Source organism: Geotrypetes seraphini, chromosome 2 (genome assembly GCF_902459505.1).
Source record: "Geotrypetes seraphini chromosome 2, aGeoSer1.1, whole genome shotgun sequence".
NCBI classification, from domain to species: Eukaryota; Metazoa; Chordata; class Amphibia; order Gymnophiona; family Dermophiidae; genus Geotrypetes; species Geotrypetes seraphini.
The window spans coordinates 522,347,795-522,367,998 of record NC_047085.1 but is presented as its reverse complement, the minus strand read 5'-3'; the positions used below and the strand labels follow the sequence as shown (position 1 = coordinate 522,367,998).

The window sequence follows — 20,204 nt, the reverse complement described above, 5'->3', positions numbered from 1 at the left end:
GAAAATTAACAGATAAGAACATAATTTTTCCTTCCTTAGCAACAGCAGCAGATGAATCCAGAGACCAATGGGATGTAGCAAAGCAATCCTCAATCTGGGTGGGAAGCAAATGCCGCCTCCGCAACAACCGAAGCACTAAACGCATCCACCGTAAGCGCCCCCACATCCAACTGGCAAGGCTGAGAGAAAACACATTCGTAAGACCAAATAGCCATGGGACAAAACCCTTCCAGGGAAAACCTCTGGACCGAGCCCAAGAAGTAGCCATCGCTCTGGCGGAATGGTCATGAAGGTCTCTCGCCACCCGCTTCCTGCCATCAAGTAAGCGGAAAGAATGTCCTCCCAGACCCAACGAGCGATGGAGGCTTCCGACGCCACCATACGATGGAGGCGCCCCTTGAAGAATACCACAAGATGAGCTAAACAACCAAAGGTCGACAGGAACTCAGCTCGCGGAGACTGCTACGTACTTATCAAAAATAAAATTGCAGAGAATAAAGGCACGTCTCCCCATTTCTCCTCCCAGGAAGAAGGAAGGAAAAGTGAGAGTGTCTTAACAGAATGATGACACCTCCGCAGAAAGAACGGCACCATCCGAACCGACCCCCAAAATTGGAAACCAGAAATAGGGATCCCTGCCGAACAAGGCTTGCAACTCAGAAAACTGCCGAGCCGAAGCCATGGCCACAAGAAACCCCACGATCAAAGGCACAGCCCTTTAGAATCCCAAAAGACAAGGCTGAAACGAAGCCCACTGGAAACTGCGAAGAAGTTCCCTAAGTCCGAACTCCGGAGAGGGCTGCGTAAGAGGTGTACGAATAAACTGAACTCTCTTTTAAGAACTGAACTATATAAAGCCGAGAAGACAGCGAAGAGCGAGACATCTAGCCCTCGATACACGCCAAGAGTGCACTGCAATTGAAGGGAATTGAATGCTAAGCCCTGGGCAATACGCCGGCGCCAAAAATGAAAGAATATAAATCATAGAACTCTGGAAGGGAGTCAACGTAGAGAAGTACCCAAGAAAGGAAAAGCCGCCAAACGGAAGCATAAGCCACCAGTGAAGATGGCTGCATCGCTTGGAGAAGAGAAGAAAGACCCTGCATCGCATAGACCTTACACATCAGACATGACTTCTCAAAAGCGAGGTCATAATATCAAAATAGGATGAATATCCAAGTGGAGCAGACCCTAGGTGAGTAATACCGGCAATACCAAGAATCTCAACAAGACGGCTGCCGAAGGATACATCAGATCCGCATAGCCAGGACGGCGCAGCCAAGCTGGAGGATCTCTAATTACCGTGTCCTGAAAGCGAGCTGGAAAGGGCCAACCCATCCAATCATCAGCCAGGGGAAAACACCTAAAAAGAGAATCCAGAGGAGAGAAAGAAGCAACGCAGCTACCCCCTCTGACTGCCACTCCCTACGTCAGCCGAAGAAGCTAGGATGCTCTGAATGATGAGACGAGGTCATCAAGTCCAGCTCCAAAAGATCACACCATTAGACGCCCGAACAAACAGATCCCAAGTGCCGGGATGTAGAAGATGCAACCACTACTAACAAAATTTTTCTAAAGCGCCGAAAGGCGTACACAGCGCTATATACGGTCCATGATCAGAGCTGGCGGAGAGAAAGTCTATCGAAACCCTTGTCCCAGCCTGTAACATGAGGTGCTGACAGAAGAGGAAGAAGAGATTCCACCCATCGAAGTAGCACCAGTACTCCACTCGCCACCTGAGTACCTCAAGTACGGTCTTGGCCGTAGAGAAAAAAACTTGTTAAAGCCTACAGCACCTGGCATTCCCAGGTGATCACCCATCCAGGTACTAACCTGGCTTCCGAGACTACAACGTTTTCTTTGGGGAGGTAAGCGACCCCGCATGCAATTCCTTAGAATGTGCTTACCTAGGGATAGAGGGGGTTATGGCTTATTAAATGTACATTGGTATGCTATTGCCTGTCAGATGAGACACATTAATGATTGGTTTAGGGGGACGTCTGACTTTACTGCGACGTCATTGGAGTTGTCTTTGCTGGCTCCGTTTCATGTGAGCTATTTCTTGCATGTGGCGGACCCGCGGCTTCGTCCTTTGGTGGCCCAGTACCCGATATTTGCACCGGCTCGACGAGCCTGGAAGTGGGTTTGCAAAATTGCTAGATTGTCTTCTGAGATTTCATTATACTTACCCATCCAGGGCAATGGAGCCTTTCCGCCTGGACTGCAAAATACCGCCTTCCAGAGGTGAGGTGTGCAGGGACTTCAATACCTATTCCACTTATTCTCCGAGGAGGGGAAACTGGCGACTTTTGCTGACTTACGTCGGACATTTACTTTACCACCTAATGATTTTTTTGCATATTACCAAATCCGACATTACGTTCAGTCTCTTCCGGCGCACCATCTTGAGGAAGATAACAGGGAGGCTCTTTCAGAACTCTTTAGCCTTTCTGCATAACAGCGGATTCCGCTTCGATTTCACATAGTGGGGATCCGGGATGGACACTCTGGCCCCAATTTGGCCATCTTGGCGGCAACATGGGCTGAGGACTTGCACTGCACGCTAACGGCCCAACAGATACAGAGAACACTGAAAAATATTCAGAAGGTGTCTCCTAATATTGTCCACTGGGAAATGCAGTTAAAAATTGTTTTGAGACTTTATATCCCGCCGGAACGGGCAGCCCGGATGGGGATTACAACCACTCACTCTTGCCCGAAATGTGCTCAAGCTCACGCTTCATTGGGACATATGCTGTGGACTTGCCCCAAAATTCAACAGTTCTGGCGACATTTAGGGCACTATATTACGCAGTTTTGGCGGAGGCGTTGGCTCCCACAACCGACAGCTTTATTTGGACATTATAATATAGCTGCGCCCAAACCCAAAGGAATGTCAGCTTTTGTCACGAGAGTGCTTTTGATGGGGAAGAGAGCAATTCTTACTAACTGGCTGTCCCGAGATCCTCCTTCCTACGCTCAATGGAGAGCATTGATGATTGTTCATGCGACGCTGGAGCGGAGACTAGTGGGAGATTTAGATCGTGGACCGGGCCGCAAATTCTGTCAGACCTGGGAATGCTTCTGGCAGGACCTCACACCGTAAGCTCGCAGTAGACTCTTGAATTGTTAGGACTACCTTTCACTCTCAGTCATGGTAGTGGCATTGGACTTTTGGGGTAGGGAGGGAAGGGAGGGAGGGGAGGGAGGGGAGGGGGTGAGCTGGCACTGTTATTCTGTGGATTTGTATGCAACTTATATTTGTCTGTTCTGGTTGAAATAATAAAAATCATTTGAATATAACCTGGCTTCCGAGATCAGACGGGATCGGGCACATTCAGGGTGGTATGGCCGTAGGCCCTTAGTTTGTGTTGGAAAATAAGAGGACATAGTCCAGTGCAGCTTATTGAGTGCTTAGAGAAAAACACCTTCATAATACTGGCCCAAAAGACCCTTTTTAACGTCATGCCGTGAAGAACGGTCTGAAACTCCTGAAATGGTATCCCGACCGAGCCTCAGTCCAGAAGAAGGAACGAGTACTTGACCCCCCTGCGCTGAGGAGCGAAGGCACGGAGCCCCCCAACCCGACAGCCTGGGATGTCCGGCAAAGAACGAGGAATGCCTATGAAAAGAGCAATCTCGCTGAGCCACCCAATATTAGTGAGCGATGTTGGAGGAGCCTATGAGACACTTCAATGGGAGCCTTGAGATACCGGGAACCACAGGAACAAAAGTGACCACTGAAGCGGTCTCAAGAGAAAGTGAGACGAAGGTCCCAGTGGAGATACCTCCATAGACCCTCGAACCCGGACCGGATCCCATACTCTTATACTGGGTGACTGAAGAAAACAAACCTGAAACTGCAGCCACAGGGAAGAAACACATTCCTCCCTCCCGTGAGTAACATCCCCTGAAATGCCAACACATAAAATAGGAGAAAAGAGCTCATTGGAAATTTGAAGAGCCACATCCAACAAATTGAAGAAAAGAAGCTCAGAGAAAGAAACATGACAGAGACAGGTCGGAACACAGACGAATCAAGCGGTTGGCTAAAACAGAAAAGTACCAGTATCTCCCATCAGCATCAAAACGCTGCCCTCATTTTCCAAAATGTGGCTAGGCCAAAGGCGACTGGTAAAACTGAAAGCGCCGCTCAAGGAGAGCTAAGCGAAGATAGCGTAAATTCGGTGTCCAAAGGGGAATTGTAAAGATTCTCACCGGTTTGCTCAGGAGATACTAACTCTGAGAAACTAAGAGACCAGAACGAGATCCAACCCCTGAAGAAATGTACTGACATCCCTCAGATCCGGAAGAACTAAATCCACCGCCCCGAGTACTAGAAACACTGGCAAAGGGATGTAACCTTTTGAAAGAGCAACACCTCGGGACACAAAGAAAGAATCTGGAATGGAATAGGAGGATTCCAAAATGCAAACCCGGAAAAACCCAGTCAAGCGATGCAAAAGGGAGCATGAAGACACTCTGCACCGAAAAGGAAGCCAAGACGTACTGGGCGCAATCCAGACCCTGTTTCCACTCCAAAAGGGAGCTTAAGGTAAGCTATTAACAGGCATACAGCGCATGCTATCCGAAGAATACGGAAGAAGAGGCACCCGTCCCTAGGTATCAGTAGCCTCCCAGAACGTCCTACTATACTGTAGGGCCAGCCAGCATGCGCCATGAAGGCGACCGCTACGCAATAAGTATGAAAAACCGGCCCACTCTGGCCCACCGGAAGAAGAAAAGTACCATCAGGTCCCAAGAGAGTCCCCCAACTCGGAATTCCCTCATACTACCGTGAAGAAAATGCCCAGAGCGCTACCAGACACACGCTGCACAGCACATGGGCAAAACGATCAATGAAATCTCCAACATAGCGTCACGGTATAGGAGCCCCGAGTGAGGCAACGCACTACCCGAATGAAACATGGGCACACCCGAGTCACCCACCGCACCGTGCCTCAGCCAACCCGTTACGTAGCTTAACTGAGCGCAGGCTGCCAGACCCAGGGCAGAACCATTCGTGTAAGGGCCTAGTGGCATAACCAGACAATACCAAGAACAACCAGCTGCTTCTCGTTAAGAGACGTCCACACCCAGCAAACATGAACACCGTAAAACGGGCCAAAGCTGGTCTCAAAAGGGCTGACTTGTCCGACCCTGAAAAAGAAAATCTCAGCTGCATAATCGAACCCACTGAACGCCGTGGCGCAGGTGACCCAAGTGCGCGGCAGTTTCGCGCAAAAAAACCAGCCGGCTCCTAGAACAGGACTGTGTTCAGTTTTGGAGACCACACTACCGAAAGGACGTGCTGAGGATCGAGTCGGTTCAGCGAACGGCCACCAGGATGGTCTTGGGGCTCAAGGATCTCACGTATGAAGAAAGATTTAAAAAATTGCGGCTGTACTCACTTGAGGAAAGAAGAGAATGGGGAGATATGATTGAAACATATAAGTACATCACGGGACGCATCGAGTCAGAAGATGATATCTTCTGGCTCATGGGACCCTCGACCACCAGAGGGCATCCGCTGAAAATCAGGGGAGGGAAGTTTCATGGCGACTCCAGGAAGTACTTCTTCACCGAAAGAGTAGTGGATCATTGGAACAGACTCCCACTCCAGGTGATAAAGGCCAGCAGCGTGACGGATTTTAAGAGAAAATGGGATACTCACGTGGGATCTTTAAGGGAGTAAATTCAGGGGGGGGGGATACTTGGAATCGGCAGACTTGGTGGGCTGTAGCCCTTTTCTGCTGCTTTTTTCGATGTTTCTATGGACTGTAAAAAACAGACCTGGAGCTCATAGCCGAAACATAAGCACACAGCCCGAAAAGGAGAAGTTGAGGAGAAAGTCAGCCGCCTAAAATAACTCCTCGAGCAACGTGGGGCAGGCCACTTAAATGCGTGACTGTTTCGCGCCAAAACAGGCCGGCTCCGAGAACCGTGCCGCAACAGACCCGGAGCCCATAGCCGGGGCATATATAGAACCCTGCAGCCTCAGCCCACACAAGTTAAAATACATCTCGGGGAGGAAAAGTCTGAAAGGCGCTCGTTTCTCCACAGCGGTGGAGAACAAGCACGCGCCACTCGCACTCCGGCAAGACCCGGCTCCAGTCCCGGCACTGCATAACACCCCCGGAGCCGTCCTCACCTCCCCTAGGCCACACCGTGAGCCGCACAAACAGGCACTTCCCCACGGGCCGCGGCAACGCTAAGAAAACTACTCCCCAGGAACTACCAAAGCCGCAGCCCCAGCGCCCGGGAAAGAACAGAAGCTTTCCGGACTCATGCGCGGGAAGGCACTTGGCTCCTGCAATGGAGTGGCAGGCCCTGCACCGAAGCAACCCCAGAAAAACTAAATTTCCACAGCACCATAAAACTGCTATAGCCAAGAGCCCGCAGCTCTCACACAACCACAAAGCGCAAATACAAGTAGAATGAACACATACTCACAACCTATTGAACAATGCCGGTAGATCGGGGGAAACGCCGTCAGCTCAGCACTAGCAGGGCAAAAATGCAGCTGTGGAGTCCCTTTTTTTTTTTTACAAGGGAAAGAAGAAAAAATAGGGACTAAGTCTGACCCTCTATCATCGGAGGGAGGGTGAGGCAGGGACAAGGGGAGGCCCAAGTGTAACCTCTAAAGCCGGCACCGCTCAGCCGGACACCCCTGTCTCACTGAAGAGAAGATCTCAACAGGAGAAATGGATTAGCCAGCTCACTGAAGAGAAAGCCTCAACAGGAGAAAAGAAAGACCCAGTCACAGCCAGAATCCAGGAGCTAGTTGAATAGCGATCATCACCTGCTGGGAGATAGAGAATACTGGAGATGCAGGGGGCGTGCTAGCAATAAGACCACCTGTTAATCAGTTTCTCTATCTCCGCCTGCTGGTAGATGTGAGCTATCCCTATTGGTCTCTGGATTCATCTGCTGCTGTTGCTAAGGAAACATAATTCAGTTGTTAAAAAAACACACTCTTAAAAATGTCATATATGGAAGAGAGAGAGAGAGAGGGTGGACATTGGATGGAAAGGGCAGAGAGGGTAGTGGATGGAAGGGACAAGAGAGAGGGTGGACAGTAGATAGAAGGGGTAGAGAGAGGTGGATAGACGCTGAATGGAAGTGGGAGTTGGGGGAGCAGACTTTGAATGGAAGTGGGGAGGAGAAAGGAAAGACGACACATGCTGGATTGGGGGAAGAGAATAGAGTTAGATACTGGAAGAGGTGAGGGAAAGAGCTGGCAAGCTATAGGTAGATACAATGAAAGAGGGACATTGAGGACTGAATAGTAAGAAAGAATTTAGACAGAGACAGAAAATAAATTGAGCAGGAAGACCAGGAAAGGACATGAGGAAGGGAGCAAAGAGAGAGAGAGATGCCAGAGCAGGAGGTAAGGGGAAGAGACAGATACCAGATCTGTGGGGAGGAAAGGAGGAGAGAGAGAGATGCTAAAATCTGCTGGGAGGGAGGGAGAGACGGAAGGGAAGAAGACAGATGCCACACCATGGAGGGAGCGGAGAGAAGTAGATGGATGCCACACCAATGGGGGAGGGGAGAGAGAGAGATATGGAAGGGAGAGGCAGACAGTTTGTGGAAGAGGAATAGAAAGAGAGCAGATGCCATATAGAAGAGGCAGAGAGAGGGCAGACAGTGGATGGAAGGAAGAGAATGATGATGAGATGAGGAAAGCAGAAACCAGACAACAAAGGCAGAAAAAATTTCTACTTGTTTTATTTATTTTTGCTTTAGGATAAAGTATTATTGTAGCTGTGTTGATGATTGTTTATTAATAGAAAATGGAAATAAGGTGATCCTGTTTATACCATAACTTCTTTCCTCAGGTCAGGACAGGGATACTGTAACAACAGTATAGTTTACTGACCTGAAGAGAGAGGTTTTAACCTCTGAAAGCTAATAAAATGACGGGCACTAAATTTTCTTGCCCCGTGCCTAGATCTCTTCCTCTAGGAAGGAAGGGGAGATTTGTTCAGAGATGTTTGGGGGTTGCATAGAAGGAAAACTACACTGGCACTGGTATGGTCATCTTTGTTGTTTGTTTTGAATTTTAAAGTAAAAGAAGTAAAGAAGAAACTGGGTAAATCCATGGGGCCCAGTGGACTTGTGTGCCTAGGGGCCTTCGACGAATTAATCCTGCCCTGGATGCAAAGAGAGTGGGTGATCATATTCAAGTCAAAGTGCTCTTTTGGTCCTTCCGAGCCCGGTTCAAGCTCCATCAAGTCCAACCGTGGCCCCTCCGGCAGATCCCTAGAGTAGATCTAGTTCCTGGCTCTTCTCTCTACCTGACTAAAAATCTTTCCTCCAGAAACTTATTTATCACTTCTTTAGTGCTCAAAGATGTAGCATTCAATAGATGATGCCTGCTCAGAAGAGCTTACAATCTAATTTGGAACAGAAGAATAGCCTTACTGGGTCAGACCAATGGCCAATCAAGCCCAGTAGCCCGTTCACACGGTGACCAATCCAGGTCACTAGTACCTGGCCAAAACCCTCTTTTCAACCCCTCTATATTCTCTGCTTTGACCATTACATTAGTGACTTTTATCCCGCCTTAACCTTGCAGTTCTAGGCGGATTTCAAAAGAGTAAACTGGACATTTCCAGGAGAGTTACAAAATTAGGTACTAATTACAGGACTATGACTTATTTAGAAATTTGCAAGAAGAGAGCATGTCTGCACGGTCAGCGCGACCTCAGGAAGCATGTTGTCCACTTCCTTCTATTGCTGACCAGAGGTGATGAATTTTCAGCAGCGGGCCGACATCTTCATCGGGAGCCCGCTCCGCCCCTCCCCCGAACCAGCAGGGAGAAAGAAAGATATATTCAGCAGCGCCAACGGTGCACGGCAAAGGCTCGTGTGCCTTAGTGTGTGCCTTTGTATAGCGTCCTTTGTGAAGCAACCGCACAATCTGGACCCAGCGCACAACAAGACATAACGAACAAAGAGCCTCACGGATTTCACTTTCCTCCCAGTTACTCCACAGGGTAGTCAACTCTCCCACCTGCCCCCCACCGGGAATCTCACTGGCTTTTTCTCTTAGCTTTTAAGATTAAGACTTCTCATCAGCAAGCTTTCCTCGATAAATATCTCCTTCCACACACCCCTTCCAGGGCCCTCAGGTCCACTAACCAGTCCCTTCAATTAAAGACTTATACTATACCAGAAATACAATCTTCTCTGTTGTTGCACCCTCCCTATGGAACGCCATGCCATCAAATCTGCGATCAAAACACTCCTTAAGACTTTTCTCTTATTAAAATTCCCACTGAGTTCCTAAATAAAATCGGGACCACAAAAAAAAGCTTCTAGGAAGCGACTCCCCTCCTATCCCTTTCGTTTTTATCCTCCCCTCCTCTCATTTTTATCTTTATTTATACAATGTAATTTTAAAACTTCCCCTTCCTCTTCTCCCCTTTTGTTTCATATCCTCCATAATCAAGTCTTTGTATCGTTTATACGCCCCACCCCAGATACTTGGGATGGTCGGTATATCAAAATATGAATAGACTTGAAACTTGAGAAACACTGGTCTGGTGCTCCCGAACCGTAGGGTTTGTGCATCTCTACCAGCAGGTTGCTTGCAGAATGCCAATCATTTCCTCAGCTCCGCCTCCTTCTCAGATAGCTGCTCCTGCCTGCGAGCTCCCAGGTAGAGAGTTGCGCGGGGATAGAAATCCCACCCGTCCCCGCCAAAGTCCCACCCGTCCCCACCCGTCCCCGTGAGGACTCCCACCCATCCCCTTCCGTCCCCGTGAGGAATCCCTCCGTCCCCACCCGTCCCCATGAGGAATCCCCTACGTCCCCGCCCGTCCCTATAAACTACAGAAATAGTTATTTCATTTAATTATGCAACTGAATTAAAGGCTCTGGTAGAAACCCATTTAAAAATAAGCAAAAAGACTTTATTAATTTGGAAATATTAATTGGGAAGAATACATACTTTGTAAACGGGTTTCTACCAGAGCCTCTAATGTTTATAAATTTTTATCAACACAACTAATATACTACTTTATCCTTAAGCAAAAAAATAAAAAAAAAAGATTTTTTTTCCTACCTTTATTGCCTGGTTTCTGCTTTCTTCATGTTCTCATTCAATTCCTTCCATCCACTGCCTCTCTTCTCTCTGTGTCTTCCATTTGCTCTGTTACTTTGCCTCTCCCTTTCTCCCCCCTCCCAAATTGGTCTGGCACCCATCTTTTTCCCTCCGCTCCCCCCCTAGTCTGGCACCTCTGCCTTCTTCCCTGCCAGCGTCTTCTTCCCATTCCCTCTTCCCCATTTCCTTTCAGTGTCCTTCTCCCCCACCATCTTCCCCATGTTCTGTCAGGCAGCATCCTTCTCCCCCCTCTGCCTTCCCCATGTCCTTTCAGCGTCCTTCTCCCCCCTCTGTCTTCCCCATGTCCTTTCAGCGGCCTTCTCCCCCCTCTGTCTTCCCCATGTCCTTTCAGCGGCCTTCTCCCCCCTTAAGCGTCTTTTCTTCTCCACTCCACCTTTCCTCCCTCCCTGCCTCCACCTTTGTGGCGCTTTTGCACCCGACCGACAACAGAACAGGCCCGGTCGGACAAATCTCCCTGTCCTGTAGCCGCGAATCTAAATTACCTTCTTACAGCAGCTGGAGTAGTGAAGCTGCTGTAAGAGGTAATTTAGATTCGGGGCTACAGGGCAGGGAGATTTGTCGGCTGGGCCTGTTGTTGGTCGATCGGGGGACCTGACCGGCTGTGCACATTCTCCAGGGCGGACCACCCCCTCCCCCCTCTTTCGTACGCCATTGCCTTCTCCCTACCTGCCCTGCCGCTCACAGCCGACCGGAAGTCTTCCAGATGTCAGCGCTGATGTCGGAGGAAGGGAGGGCTTTGCTTAAGCCCTCCCTCCGACGTCAGCGCTGACATTGGGAAGATTTCCGTTCGGCTGTGTGCTGCGACAGGGCAGGTAAGGAGAAGGAGACTACCCTCGCAGCTCGAGTGCACTGCGATCCAACCCCGCAGGAACCCCGCGACCCTCGGAGGCGTCCCCATGGGATCCCCCGACCCTAGGGGCGTCCCCACGGGATCCCCGTGACCCAAAGGGGGAACCCGCGGGATCCCCGCGGGTCCCGCGGGATTCCCGTCATCCCCGTTCCCGTGCAGCTCTCTACTCCCAGGGGAACGGACCTCGAGTCAGAGAAGGGTGGCACACAGCAGACTAGCTCCACAGGTCCACCAAATTTATCTGTGAAGCCAGTAGTCCAGTTCCACGAGACTGGGTCCATTCCTCCAGCAGAGGACACGCAAGGGTCTCACTGCACTGAAGCCACTGAAAAAAATGAACTTTTTAAGCGAAAAAAATGCAGCGAAGATCAGAAGACTTCTGCACGGATTGCTTGCAGAAACTGAAACCACAGGGGCTCTAACTCTCTCTCTAAGGTGGGAGGAGCACATGATAAGAAAAGTGTTTGGATTTCTGCAACTCCTGGATTGCGGGAAGGGATTGAACACTGAATTCGGACTGGATTATGAACTGGTTAAAAGACAGAAAACATTTCCAGGCACAACTTGTACACTGAGGTATGCAGCCGATGCCTGCTAGGAGTGTCCCCAGAAAGCAAACACTTCTCATTTTTGTCCATTTAAACCCCAAACTGCCAAGTTGCCCGACTTTCCTTCCTTACCCTGTAGAGCAGAGATCTCAAAATCCCTCCTTGAGGGCCGCAATCCAATCGGGTTTTCAGGATTTCCCCCATGAATATGCATTGAAAGCAGTGCATGCACATAGATCTCATGCATATCCATTGGGGAAATCCTGAAAACCCGACTGGATTGCGGCCCTCAAGGGGGGACTTTGAGACCCCTGCTGTAGAGGGAGCCAGGGAGCAGAGCTGCAGATTTCCCCTCCCCCCCACAGTCATAGGGTAGTTGTTAGGAAATCCTCTGCACCTGAGAGTTTGGGGCATGGTTGCAGACGTCTAAACCTCATGACTGATCTGTTAGAAAGACAGAAGGAGAAACAGAGGGAACAGGAGCGGCTGCAGTGGGAGAACTGGTGGCGATGCTCAGGGCTGAGAGTTCTGAAAGGAAGCCAGCAGCCTGAATGCATGGAGCTAACTGAGGCTGGGAAAACCAAAAAAACTCTGTGGAGTGACGATGTTCCTAAATGGACTTTATTTGAAAGTGTCAAAGTTCCAAAGGTAGACTGAAATCATCCACATAAGAGCCTTAAAGGACCTAGTCCGCTAGGGATACAGGACCCAACATGCTCCGCGTTTCGACAAAAAGTCTTCTTCAGGGGTCCCTGGGGGTCCTATAAAGGTGAGTACGTGGGAAACAATTGTGTGGTGAGCCGGAAGTGAAACACTGCTTGCGTTTGCAATAGAAAGGGCCCTTTATAGGACCCCCAGGGACCCCTGAAGAAGACTTTTTGTCGAAATACGGACCGTGTTGGGTCCTGTATCCCTAGCGGACGAGGTCCTTTAAGGCTCTTATGTGGATGGAATTATTTTATGTGGATGATTTCAGTCTACCTTTGGACCTTTGACACTTTCAAATAAAGTCCATTTAGGAACATCGTCACTCCACAGAATTTTTTTGGTTTTCTCTGCATTTTCCTCTTTGTGGATACTTCGGGGTCAATTCCTTTTGTTTTTTGCTAACTGAGGCTGGAGCAGAACCACCTCTCTGCCTGTCTGAACTTCCCACAAACATGGAACTGGATCCGGAGCCCAATGCTGAGCTACAGAGCGGAGTCCAACCCATGGAAGTTTGCTACTTTAAGGGCAAGTGGTATGAACTGTCTAAGTAGGTTACTGAAACCCTACCTGTCTGAGCAGTGTTGAAGTTTCTTTGATAGCCCTGAAAGAGCTGAAGAGAGCTGGGATATTGAGAAAGCTTCTATAAGGACTGAGAAAGACTTTTCTTGTTGTTTTTGTTTCTTTTGACCTTGAACTGTTTCAAGCCCAGGCAGTGGGGTTTGCCCCACGTTATAAGTGGTGGGATAGAAGGCCTAATTTCTGGCAACATTGTTACCACGCGGAGCACACTGCCTGACCAGCACGTCAGCTGCTGGGGAGACCTGTGCCGTAGCACGGGTACAAGTACAAGCTAAAGACAACAGCAGAAAAGACGAAGACTGTATTTTGGTGGTTTTTTTTGAGACTTTTCAAGCTGGGGTTATTAATTGGTTACGGAGCCAGTACCAGCTTTTGAAGAGCTTGTGTCTTTGGCTCAGATTCACTTTAAGTCGGCATTCACCCAAAGACTGTTTGATTGTACAGTTTGAATGTTTGGGAAGACTATACTTGCTAACTACAAATCCTGACAAATTGAGGGTTTTTTTTTCTTTTGGACTGATTCAGCTGGAGGCAAGCGAGCCAGCTTGTCCATTTTTGATTTAAAGTATAAATCCAGTTTTGTACACGTAGGCCCGGATTCTGTATAAGACGCCCAGGAGGGGCATCCTATACAGAATCGGTCCTACACTAACCTCAATTCTGTAACTGGTGTCCATGTTACAGATGCCGCTTACAGAATAGGGTTAGAGTTGTCGCAGCCGCTACACTTATCGTGGCAAGGGATCTCCCTGCTGCGATAAGTATAGTGGCCTCCTGTCCGATTGCCGGCAGGAGGGTGCCCAACCCCTCCTGCCACAATGCCGCCCCCCCCCCCGACACTATCGATCACTGGCAGGAGGCTGCCCAATCCCTCCTGCCGAAGGACATCCCCCCTCCGGACCTCCCCCCCGCACTAACAGCCCTCCCCCCATGCTAACACCCACCGATGACCACTCCTAACTTCCCCCCAACTAATAACCCCCCAAAACTAAACTTTAATTGTTGGCCAGCCGGCCGGGTCTTGCTACCGTCCAACCGGCAGGCCCGCCCCGTTTACATTAATTTCGGAATATGCATAAAAAACATTATAACATACCCAAAGAAAACTTCCTCTCCCGGTTTAAATCAAAACAGTTCTCTGACCCATTTGCTTAAAACACTGACTGCCTGGGGTTTTGAGCCCCCCCCCCTTAATGAGAATTCCTATACTGGGCCTCTAGGGGGTTTCCATGGTAACTTAACCATTTCTAGATGTGGCCTCTTAGGCTCCCTTTAAGTTTCTTAGATATATATCTATCTATAGAAAACCTTTAAATATAAATACAAATCATTTTTTCACATCTCATTCATAGCACCCATCATTCCTTCGGGGTCTCATTCACAGATCCAACACGGCATATTGCATTCATATTTAATACATGTTATACTCCATTTTGGGATACGTAATCTAATATGCTCTTCCTAACCGGCCTAAGCTCATCTGTTATCAATTAGAACCACGAGGCTCAAAGCGGGAAACGAACAAACACAGACAGAGAAGAGAGAAAGAAACATGGAGGCAGTTTCAGACCTCCAGAAGTGTGTCCTGATTTCCCTTATGTTCTGGCTTAATAGCAACACACATAAAGAGAATATTATTATGCTTTTCCTTAATATTAATCTGTAGTGTGTTTTTCTGGCCTTGGCTACATCCATATTCAGATTTTTATTCACCAACTTTTCGTACGATTCTATTGGGCGTGGCCTTAACTAACACATATGCTTGTATCTAACTAGTTCCCCTGAACCATACGAAAAGCAGGCGTTTTTGTAGAAAAACTCCACAAAATACTCCACAAACACATCTTATTCATTATCCATTCCATTAACGTACCATAGCGCCCCCTAGAGTGCCACCTCAGACTAACCCACTGCCAGACACTCCTTATGGCCTGAGGAGGGATTTTAACATAAGGAATAACAGAAAATCTGCTCCAGGTTTCCTGCTTTCATCACAAACACTTGTAAATACTGAGTGTTGACTGGCAAGGGCTGGTCTCAAGTGAAAAGACTGTAGATTGCAAGGCACCCCGGTAGAAAATGTGGACCTGATGGATGGTCTGAAGGCTGGACAACTTCTTCCTCAAGTTTGTGAAGTGGTTTGTGCTGAAGACGTCAAGATTCCTGGCCTTGTGCAGGATTTTGCTCTGCCTCTTCGTTTGACCCATGGTCAACGCATGCTCGATGATATTGGCTTTTTCAACCCGAATACCTCTTTTCTCGAGCATGGTCTTTCTCTAGGTGCTTTACCATGTCTTGAAGTACCTACCTCTTCTTTCCATGTATTGATTGTCAATGCTCAACCTACGGAAGTCTTTCTCTCCGCTGGAGAACATTTGGGTTTTCTAGTGGGTGAATCTTTTCCTGATGTTGAGGTAACATTGCCTATCATTGGCAGCTTGTCTTCCATTGTTGACCCCTGCCAAGGGGGGGATATACTGGACCATATTTTTACCTCACCTAAAGGACTCATTTCACTGGACTTCCTGTGGCCATATGATGCAACGACTTCCCATGTAACAGTGGAGAATGATTTTTTGATTTTATCCAGGAAGTTAGCTCTGTCTGACCAATCTAAAGCGGTGAATGCCATTGATTCTTCATCTTTGCAAGAACAGTTTGATGCTATGGTAAAGGAACAAGTGGATCTAGCTGATGCGTGCTCTTCTGATGAAGAAAAGGCTCAGTTCACACAGTTGTTGTACAAGTATCGAGACCTTTTTGCAGTGGATTCTTATGACACTGGTCTGACCGATCTACATGTGACCAAGATTCCTACGGATCTCCACAGTAAGCCCGTCTTCGTACGTCAGTATAAGATTCCTTTGGCCTCGTATGAGTCCGTGCAAGAGATACTTGATACCCTGGAAACTAGGGGTATCATTAGGCTTTGCAACAGTACATACAACTCACCCTTGTGGCCAATCCTGAAGAAGAATAACAGTTGGAGAATTGCCTTGGACTACCGACAGCTAAACAAGCGGGTACCCTTGTCTAGGTGGCCTATGGCCCATCTTGACCAGAGCTTGACTACCATCAAAGGAGCTAAGTATTTTACCAGTTTGGATTTAGCTTCTGGATTTTGGACAGTTCCTGTACATCCACCGGATCAATACAAACTAGCATTTACCTTTGGGAAGAAACAATACACGTGGAATAGAACACCTTTTGGTTTTCTGAACTCTCCAGCTGAGTTCAACATATTTCTCCATAAAGCCCTTCCAGATGCGGAAGCTCGAGGAACTCTAGTCTATGTGGATGACATCCTGATCAAGAGTCCCACCTTTCAGAAACACCTGGAAGAGGTAGAACATGTGTTCCAACAACTGCAAAATGCAGGAGCTAAATTGACCCTTGCCAAAGGTCAATGGTGCCGAACATCTCTGAATTATTTAGGGTATGACATTTCCTCTGAAGGTCTTCGACCACAGAAGAAAAGGATACAGGCCCTACAACAGTTGAGGAAACCTACCAATTTGACGGAACTTCGTTCATTTTTGGGAATATGCAATTATTCTCGACAGTTCATAAATCAGTATGCAGAGATCTCTAGACCCTTGGTTGCCTTACTAAAGAAGGATGTACCTTGGACGTGGGGTCCTGAACAGGAAGATGCTATGCAAGAGATGAAAGAGCAGCTTAGTCGCTTTCCTTGCTTGTCCTACCCTGAGAGTGGTCGTGAATTCTTCATCGACCTAGGATTCTCCAAACACTCTATGAGTGCTGTCCTGTACCAGAAATATGACTCTGACAAGCGTGTGGTGGCCTATGCAAGCAAAGGCTTCACCGATGTAGAGAAGAAGTATTCTGAATGTGAGAAAGCTCTACTGTCAACTGTTTGGGCTCTTCAACATTTTCGGAGTTATATCCAAGGAGAAAAACTCATTGTAGAGACTTGTCATCAACCCATTAGTTTCTTGGGTAGTGACAAGATCAAGACTGGTCGTGTCTCCAATAGCCGAATAGTCTCATGGACTTTGGCTCTCCAAGGATGGCCTTTACAGGTAAAGTATGCACTGAAACATCGTAACACAGTAGCCCAAGGGATAGCAGAATTGCATGATTGTACAGAACAAGATTCTCTTACAGGTATACCGGAACCTGATGTTCCACCAGAAGAGGAGGAACCCCATCGTCATCATCTTTATGATGAACAGCTATGTGCCAATATACCTCAAGTCTACGTAGATGGCTGTGCCTTCCACCAGACCTCGACCCATAATTTGGTCGCAGGAGTAGGTGTAGTGTGGAATGTTGACACACCTATGGAAACTTTGAAGTATAAATTGGGTGCTAAAACCAACCAATACGCAGAGATTGTAGCAGCCTTGGTCGCTGTACAGTCTGCGGTACAGAAGGGGATCCCAGAACTGATTATCTGTACAGATTCTGATTATGTGCGTCAAAACTTTGTGTCTCACTTACCCGTGTGGAAAAAGAAGGACATGTTAAATTCCAAAGGAAAGCCTGTCCATCATGGCGACTTGATTCTAGCCTTAGATCAATTGGTACGAGACAATGACATGACCATCTACTGGAAGAAAGTGAAAGGTCATGCTAAGGTTAATAGTTCTGACAAGATCGGAAATGACCTTGCGGATCAACTGGCCAAAGAAGGTGCTTTGTCAGGTGAACTATGGCAATGCCCTGAAGAGTTGTTTTCAATGGTACAAGCTATTACTCGACGCCAAGCTAAACAGGTAGCTGAAACACCTGTAGTGCAGTGGGGTAATGATATCCCTTCCTTTGATCTTGTAACCGCTCAGAAGACCGATCTTATCCTGGGAAAGTTCTATAACTTCATACAGAATCCACAGGATCATCCATTGTCTGAAGACGATCAGAAGGATGAAGAACTCAGGATACTCTACACCTCCAGAGAGAAATTTTCAATTCATCAGAACCTGCTCACTCGGACGAGTAAGCATGGTATTGTGCAGTGGGTTGTACCCCGTGCATATCGAGGAATCATGTTGCAACATGCCCATGATGAACCTTGTGCAGGACATAGAGGTGAAGAAGTTACCTATGAGACACTGAAGCAAGTGGCCTACTGGCCTCATATGCGGCAAGATGTGCAGTTATATACGAGAGGTTGCTTGACTTGTTGTCAATTTCAACCCTCTACACCACTTCACCGAGCACCCTTGAGAAAGAAGGGTTTGGTCATGCCCTGGTCCGACATCCAGATTGACTGGATTGGCCCAGTGGTCCGTTCCTCCCGAGGTAATAAGTATATGTTGACTGTCACTTGTTTGTTTACAAAGTGGATTGAGTGCTTGCCTGCACCCAATTGTACGGCAGAGACTACCGCTACCTTGTTACTGAATCATGTGTTCAGTAGGTGGGGTTTGCCCATGAGAGTGGACTCAGACCAAGGATCACATTTCACTGCGGATGTGATGCGACACATGTGGAAGATGCTCGGAGTGAAAAGTAAATTGCACATAGCTTACCACCCTCAATCATCAGGACAAGTGGAAAGAGCGAATCGTACCATCATCACGATCCTGAAGAAGTACGTGTCTACCTCTGGTAAGGATTGGGACATGAAGTTACCTTTGGTACTGATGGCTATTCGTGCCACGCCTCACCGTTCTACGGGGGTGACGCCTTTTGAAATGATGACAGGTAGAGAAATGACATTACCAATTCATTTGTTGTATAGAACTAATGATGTAAATCTTTCTAGTGCTACTACTGCTCATGAATATGTCACCCATTTACGTAACCATTTACAGGGTGCATTTTCTTTTGCCCAGAAAAATCTGGAAATTGCTGCTAAAGGTAGAAAAGCCTATTATGATCATAGGACTACCACAAAGGAATACCAAATTGGCGACAAAGTATTCTATTACAATTTTGGCAAAACCAAGGCCAAAGAAAGTAAATTTTTGCCAAGTTGGCATGGTCCATTCCCTATAGTGGAAAAAGCTTCACCTGTGGCTTATCAAATTCGCATCAAATCAAATTCTCCAGGTGCAGATGTCCTTAAATGGGTCCACATTAATCAACTGAGACCATGTCATCCCAGTAAATTTGCCCAGGATGAAACCATTGTTGTGATGAATGACATTAACCTAGCAACAGCCTAGGCTGTTCTCTCTCTTTTCTGTTTTTCAGATGGCGAAACGAGTTCTGCCGATGCTGTTCCTGGCTGTCCTGCTGATTGGCGTTGGTACCAAAGTAATCGATCCTAGTCCGCAGTCCCGTGTTGTCCTTCAAGATTCTCCTGGTTTCTTGTTCTTCCCGTTCCAGATCCTGCTCCAGCATATCTTCTTTCGATGTTTCTCTTTTCCATTTGGACTCTACTCCTACTGAAACTGAATTGGAAATCTTGGATGTTTTCCGTGGACATTCCATCAATTTTACCCTTGAAGTTGAACAATATTTGATGACAAAACCTTCCCACACCATTGAACTGAAAGTTGATAATGATAAGCTTCATATTGAGGACTTTCATATTGGCTCCTCCAATGTACATGAAGTTGTTGATACCCACAGTATTGATCTTTTTATCACTGTTGTTATTCCAATTTTTGCCATCCTGTGGGTTCTCTTATTTGGGTTCTCTGTTTTTGCACTCTATGAGACCATCCGGATTAGACATCTTATTCAACAGAAACCATCATACTGACTTAAGAATGCATGATTTCATTGCGGCTATGAAAGAGTAATTTTGCTAGCCGTATTTTTGATTATGATCTTCCTGTCTTAACTTTTGCTTTGGCATACCTTTTGTGCCTTGCTAAGTAGTTATGATTTTTGATTTTATCATATATTGCCATTATTCAGTGATTTTATTATCATTTATTTGGCTGGGTTCACATATTTTGCCCTTGCCTTTATGATTATTATCCATTGATTATTGATATCTTTGATTTATTGCTGATTTATATGGTATTGCTTATGTTTATGCATTTTTATATCACCTTGGGTCTTGTCGATCCTTTCCTACTTAGTTAGGTTGAAGGTGAAATAGACTCCATTGAAGTTATTTCTCCTCCAAAAGGGGGGACTGTAGGGATATTTCCGTATTAACACCTGAGGTTAGGCCTCCATGATGTCATCAAGCCTGAACCATTGTTTCAAGAATCTCTCTGCAAGCAACTTTCCAGCATGAATTTTGCAAGAAGTAAGAAGAATGATGCATTATGGGGATGTACCCGAATGTTGCTATTCAAGGGCATTCATCTGTGCTTTAATAATGGGACAGTGTGAATCTTGAAGAAATTATTCTGTTCTTATCTGTCTAACAGCCCTGGGTCTTCCAGCATATATGATACTTTATACAGAAAGGCTATTCATCAGGTTCTGTTTCTGGATTGGTCCGAGGAAGTCATCTGAT

At 47.2% G+C, this 20,204-nt stretch overlaps 3 protein-coding genes across 6 annotated transcripts in view; 1 reads left to right on the top strand and 2 right to left on the bottom strand.

The window, feature by feature from the left end:
- LOC117354717 (zinc finger protein 850-like) overlaps positions 1–20,204 on the bottom strand; it is a 948,741-nt gene that overhangs the window by 669,035 nt on the left and 259,502 nt on the right. The gene's annotated exons all lie outside the window — the stretch shown is intronic.
- Positions 1–20,204, top strand: part of LOC117354718 (zinc finger protein 585A-like) — a 314,357-nt gene that overhangs the window by 195,787 nt on the left and 98,366 nt on the right. The gene's annotated exons all lie outside the window — the stretch shown is intronic.
- LOC117354723 (zinc finger protein 665-like) overlaps positions 1–20,204 on the bottom strand; it is a 30,288-nt gene that overhangs the window by 5,379 nt on the left and 4,705 nt on the right. The window lies entirely within an intron of this gene.